General features: G+C 40.8%; 1 pseudogene; it reads left to right on the top strand.

Annotated features, from left to right (window-relative positions):
* Positions 1-6,069: 6,069 nt before the first annotated feature.
* The window catches only part of LOC102000044, a 2,502-nt pseudogene continuing 2,046 nt past the window's right edge, over positions 6,070-6,525 (top strand).

Below are 6,525 nucleotides of genomic sequence, written 5' to 3'. Positions count from 1 at the left end.
CTGCCCAAGATTAGCTGTCCTGGAACTCATTCTCTAAACCAGGCTGGCCTCAAACTCACAGACCCACCAGCCTCTACCTGCTTGGTACTGGGATTAAATGTGTGCCCTACCACACCTGGATCTAAGTATTTTTTTGTTGTTGTTTATTTCTTTACACAAGTTGGAAACTAATCTGGGTGGAATCTTGCCCTGAGATCACAATTCCTTTTATTCCATTTCTTAATTAGTACATCTCCTTGAACACAAGATTTAGCTCTATTCAACTTCCTGGAGCTACTTTTCTCCTTAAAAGTAACGTTTTTAATTTACCCTGTTCAGCTTGCTCCATTTCATTATAACCCTTTGTTATAGTTACCAGAGTCTATATTAGGCTATTTTGAGATTTCTCTGCCAACAGATTGAATCCAAAACCCTTCCCTTTAGCATCAGGTAGAATCTTTGGACATGGGCAAAAAGCAGCCACTATCTTCACCAAAATATCACAAGGATGATTTTGGACAGCATGGTACAAGTCTTCTCCTCTGTTAGACTTCTCCTCCTGAGGTTGCCACCCATAATTCATCAAATCGCACTCAGCACCACTGTCCTCCACACTCCTAATAGTACAGTCCTCTAAGCAGCGCTTAAAACATTCAACTGCTTTTCTAACCCACCGTCCCGAAGACCATATTACTCCAAGCAAACACATGGCTGGGCCTATCATAGCAATAGCTCAGTTCCTGGTATCAACCCCTGTCTTGGTTAGGGGTTCTCTTGCTGTGAAGAGGCACTGTGACTCTTATAAAGAAAACATTATCAGTTTCAGAGGTTCCATCTGTTATCATCATGGCAGGGAGCATGCTGGTGTGCAGGCAGACTTGGTGCTGGAGCTGAGAGTGCTACACCTTGCAGGCACCAGGAAGTCAACTGACACACCAGGCAGTATCCTGTGCATAGGAAATCTCAAAGGGTGGCCACAGTGGCACACTTCCTCCAACAAGGCCATAGTCACTCCAACAAAGCCACCTCTCCTAATAGTACCACTCCCTATGAGATTATGGGGTCCAATCATATTTAAACTACCACACCCACTATGACTGGTTTTCTACAAGCACTCTATTTGTTAGGTTGAATTGGGTGCCCTGAAACTAATATGTTGAGTTTTTAATCACAAAGACTGTGGTCTGATTTCAAAAAAAGTCCTCGACCTCAGCACAAAAGACAGAACCCTAAATGACACAATCCCCAAAAAGGCTGGAAGTGCAGAGATCAAAAATTCTAAAGTCTAAAGTCCTCTAAAATCACAACACTGAAAAGTCTGAGTGTTGAGATCCCTATGAGAACAGAAGAATATCATCAGGAGTCATTTGTATAGATACCTTTTCTCTTAACCAGTGGTGTTTGGTTTTCCCTTAGGTCTCTGGCCACATAGTCTCTGGCCCTTGCTTACTCAAGCAGTGTCAGGCATGGGCTCCTTCTCAAGGCTTGTTGCCTTATGTCAAGTCAGGTATGCATTGGCTACTTCAGCAACTTTGTGCCACAGTCATCCTAGCATATTTTTGAGGCAGAACAGATTAAAGGTCAAAGGTTTTGTGATTTCGTTGGTCTCCACATTCCTCTTTTTGTGTCCTGCAGAGTACCGTCCTGTACCAAAGAGATTGGGATGTAGGGGTGAAGGCTCCATGCAGGTACCAGCTTTCCTTCTCCATGGTCAATGATATGTGTGGGTATTGTCCTCAGCAATGGGGCCTCACAGTAAGTTTACAGAGAATAACTTCCTGTGTCAGCAACAGTCCAGGTAGTTGGGGGATTTCCATGGGACCCCCTTGAAAAACAACTTATAAATGCAACCCAGTCCTGCCACCATAAGCCATACCTCGTGGCAGGAGATGACCAGTTGAGACTCTGGATCCCCCATTACTAGGAGTCCTCAAAGGACTGCCTTCCTAAATTCCAGTATGTTTCTACTGAACCAGCTTTCCCACCACCTACATATGCCCAGCAATTCCAGAAGTCTCTCTTTGCACTCTTTCCCTGAACTCCATCTTCCCCCCCTATCTGATTCCTTCACTCTTGTTCCCACCTACCCAACCTACCTGTAAAGCCTAGTATATTTCTCCATCCCAGGGAAATCCATGAGTCATTCCTAGAGTCCTCCTCTTTTCCCAACATCTCTATGTGTATGAATTATAGCTTTGTTATTATTTACTTAATGTCTAATATCTACTTATAAGGGAATAAACACCATATTTATCATTTTGGGTCTAGATTACTTCATTCGTGATTTTTTTTCTAGCTTCATCCATTTTCTTGCAAATTTCTTGATGCCGTTTTTATTGTTTTTACTGAGCTATGTATTTTTCTCTGCTCCTCTCCCTTCCTCCCCTGTCTCTTTCTACCATCTCCCATGATCCCCACATTCCCAATTTACTCAGGAGATCTTGTCTTTTTTCTACTTCCCATATAGATTAGAACCATGAATGCCTCTCTTAGGGTCCTCATTGTGGTCTAGGTTCTCTGAAGTTGTGAATTATAGGCTGGTTTTTCTTTGCTTTATATCAAAAAGCCACGTATAAGTGTATACATATTAAATTTGTTTTAGGGGTCTGGGTTACTTCACGCAATATGGTATTTTCTAGATCCATCCATTTGCCTGCAAATTTCAAGTTGTCATTATTTTTTTCTGCTGTGCAGTACTTCATTAAAAACCTACCTCAAGACCCAGCAATACCACTTTGGGGTATATACCCAAAGGATGTCCACAAGGACATGTGCTCAACTATGTTCATAGCAGCATTATTTGTAATAGCCAGAACCTGCAAACAACCTAAATGCCCCTTGGCTGAAGAATGGATAAAGGATGTAGACGGAGCTGTGGGCAGGTCTGCTTTCGTTCTGCCTGGCTCCCGTACAGCTAGCTTTACACCCGAAATAACAACACACAAATTGTATTCATTTAAACACTGCCTGGCCCATTAGTTCTAGCCTCTTATTGGCTAACTCTCACATCTTGATTAACCCATTTCTAATAATCTGTATACCACCACAAAGTAGTGGCTTACCAGGGAGATTCTAACCACCATCGATCTTGGGTAGGAGAAGCATGGCATCGGACTCACTTCCCTTCTTCCCAGCATTCTGTTCTGTCTTTCCTGCTTACCTATGTTCTGACCTATCAGGCCAAGCAGTTTTCTTTATTAATTAACCAGTGAAAGCAACAGATAGAAGACACTCCTACATCAAAAGGAAATGTGATATTTGCACAATTGATGCCATTTTTAAACAGCTTAGTAATATACCACTATGTAATATACCACATTTTCTGCACCCACTCTTCTGTTGAAGGAGAACTAGGTTGTTTCCAGTTTCTGGTTACTATGAATGAAGTCACAATGAGCATAGCAAGTGTTCTTGTCGATGAATAATCCTGCGAGTCTATGCCCAAGAGTAGCATACCTGGTGGGACCAGGTGTGCCTGGATACTAACACATGGATCTCCAAGTAGATAGATTCCCAACTTTCCAGAAGGCTTCTCTTACAGTCTTCCACAGTCCCTAAATCCTTTCTAATCCTCTCCTACTCCCTACTCACCTAATTTTATTTTCCTTCTCCTTTTTAAGAACAAAAGCAAATGGGGAAAAAATCATCAAAATAATATAGAGTTATTATCTGTTATATAGAGTTATATAATCTGTGTTAGATTATATTCTAACTATTCCTGATATAAAACCTGCCCTTAAGTGTGGTTACTATACAACATCACTCCACTGAAGAAAACTGGTGTATTTTTCTCTTAGTAGGTTTCAGTTGTAAATAACTTCTTGTTTAGGGGTAGAAATTTAACAAATTTTCATCATAGGTAAAATGAAACTGCAAGAAGAAAGCAATGAATAAATTGATAAAAGAAAGTATGAATACATAAAGAGAAGAATTCCAACTTAAATATGTGAGGAAATTTTTACAAGAAGAGGTAGACAACAGGTTAGTCTGTATCCAGCAGTAAACAATCTCCAATACTTGCTAAAGAATTCTCAAGTCTCAATTCTCAACACAATACAGTCAAGTCCTCCTACTCATGTAAGTCTTAAGTTTATAATTATCCATGTTGTGACATGAAAACAATTCTCATCCGCATACTATGTGATAACTCAATAGCAAGTGCCAAGCTGAAAGGCTGAGTCTGTTTGTTGAGGTGAACTCTGGGCCCTGATGTATAAGTTTATTATTCCCAGGTCTCCTGTCCTGCGACAGGAGTGATTTTCAGCTCAACTCCAGATCCACACCATCATCTACATAGGGAGCTGAGAAAACTTTTAAACGACTTTCCACCAATTGCATGTCAGTATAAAGGTGTCCACATTCCCAGAACAAATCCACTGAACCAATTAGGAGTAATTTGGAAGAAACAATCACTGTGAGCCTTTAGTGTCACGAGGAGGAGTGCAGAAGGCACAAAGGGCCAATGCTAAGACTTGGAAGTTAGGTGAATGGCCTTGATGAATATTGGACAAGTCGAGAGGTTTCTTTTCCAATGCCCAGACATCTTTGAAGTTTTAAACTCTCAGGAAATGAATTAATAGGCATGAAAAAGGGGACTCTGTAGGTAAACTTTGTCTCCCTTCTTTAAACTACATTTTCTAAAAGACAGATTTTTACTGTCTTTTATTGTCACACATTTTTTTCCAATTATACTGTACTCCTTTCCATGTTTATAAAATAATGTACATGGATAGTTAAATGTGTACTGTAGCCTCTTATTTAGAGCTGCTTTGCTCTGAACGTCCTTATAAGTGGAATGAGTGCACACATGCATATGTTTGAAATGCAAACTTCAGAATAGATTATGGCTACTGGAGTAATTTTTATTAATTCCTTGAAAATATCATATATACATACATTACACTTTGATCATGTTCACCTTACTTTTACTCCTAAGTCCTCTGTATTAACCTCTACATTCCAACCTCTCCCAATTTCATGTTCTCCATGTTTTATATATAACCCACGAAATTCAATTTCTGCTCCCCATATACACAAAGGTGTGTGAGGCCATCCACTGGAGCTTGCTTGATCTACTAGGGGCCATACCCTTAAGGAAAACTACTTCTCTCAGCCCAGAAGCTATGACCTGTCATAGTTCCTCAGTCAGGCTGGGCTCTCAGGAATGCCTTTCTATGGTAGAATGTTACATAACCTGGTCCTGTACAGGTCTCATGCAGGTAACCAAGCTGTTGTGAGCTCATGAGTGCAGTGGTCCAGTCAGAGACAACACATACTGTGTTTCTCTGATGCTCCTGACATCTGGCTCTTGCAGTCTTCCCATCCCTTTATCCATAATGTCACTTGAACCTTGCAGTGAGGATGATACAGATGTCGCCTCTGTGACAGATCATTAGGGTCACTTATTCTTTGCACTTTGCAATAACCTCCTGCACAGTACAGAAGAAACTCCTCTGATTAATTCTGAATGGTGAATTCATCTAGGGATATAGATCTATGGGTTTAGAGGGCAGTTTGACACTATGTCCACTTAGAAAACCAATAGCAGTAACTTCATCCATGGGGCTCGTGAGTTCTTGGCCAGATTTGCAGCAACAGGCATGCATTTCTTCTTGAGAAGCAAGCCCTAGATCTAACCAGAAATTGGTAGATTACCCTGTCCTCCCATTATACCTATAGGTACATCTTACTGTGCCAACCCAGGATTAGTTCTAAATTCTCTGTTGGGTTTTTATGTCAGTTGTTGTAATATATGAATTTATATCTTAGTGGTTAAGCATGCATTTTAAAGTTGGGTAACGTTTGCCATTTTGACCATTCAAAATGTAGACTTTTATTAAATGAGTGCTATGATTAAAGTCTTATTTTGGGGGTATCAACTTTACAATATGGACTTGTGAGTTTACTTCCCTCATCTCATTTCATTAAATGTAAGGATGCAATTGTTTCCCAGGGAACATGAACAAAAGGATTGCAGTATTTATAAAATGATCCTTTGACAAAAAAAAATTACAAAAGCCAGAAATAGCCCAAATCAAAGTTCTGAAGAAAATCAATAATCTCCACTCATCAGAAACAAGATGACAGCTTTTGGCCGCAGTAGCCATCTTTCAATAACTCGCCAAAATGACAAACACAAAGGGAAAGAGGAGGGGCACTCGCTATATGTTCTCTAGGCCCTTTAGGAAACATGGAGTTGTTCCTTTGGCCACGTACATGCGAATCTACAAGAAGGGCGATATTGTAGACATCAAGGGAATGGGCATTGTTCAAAAAGGAATGCCCCATAAATGTTACCATGGCAAAACCGGAAGAGTCTACAATGTCACCCAGCATGCTGTGGGCATCATTGTAAACAAGCAAGTTAAGGGCAAGATTCTTGCCAAGAGAATGAATGTGAGGATTGAACACATCAAGCACTCGAAGAGCAGAGACAGCTTCCTGAAGCGGGTGAAGGAGAGTGACCAGAAGAAAAAGGAAGCCAAAGAGAAGGGCACCTGGGTTCAGCTGAAGCGCCAGCCTGTTCCACTCAGAGAAGCACACTTC

Source organism: Microtus ochrogaster, unplaced genomic scaffold (genome assembly GCF_000317375.1).
Source record: "Microtus ochrogaster isolate Prairie Vole_2 unplaced genomic scaffold, MicOch1.0 UNK163, whole genome shotgun sequence".
In the NCBI taxonomy this organism is placed as follows: domain Eukaryota; kingdom Metazoa; phylum Chordata; class Mammalia; order Rodentia; family Cricetidae; genus Microtus; species Microtus ochrogaster.
The sequence above is the reverse complement of the archived record's forward strand: the minus strand, read 5'-3'. Positions and strand labels throughout refer to the sequence as shown.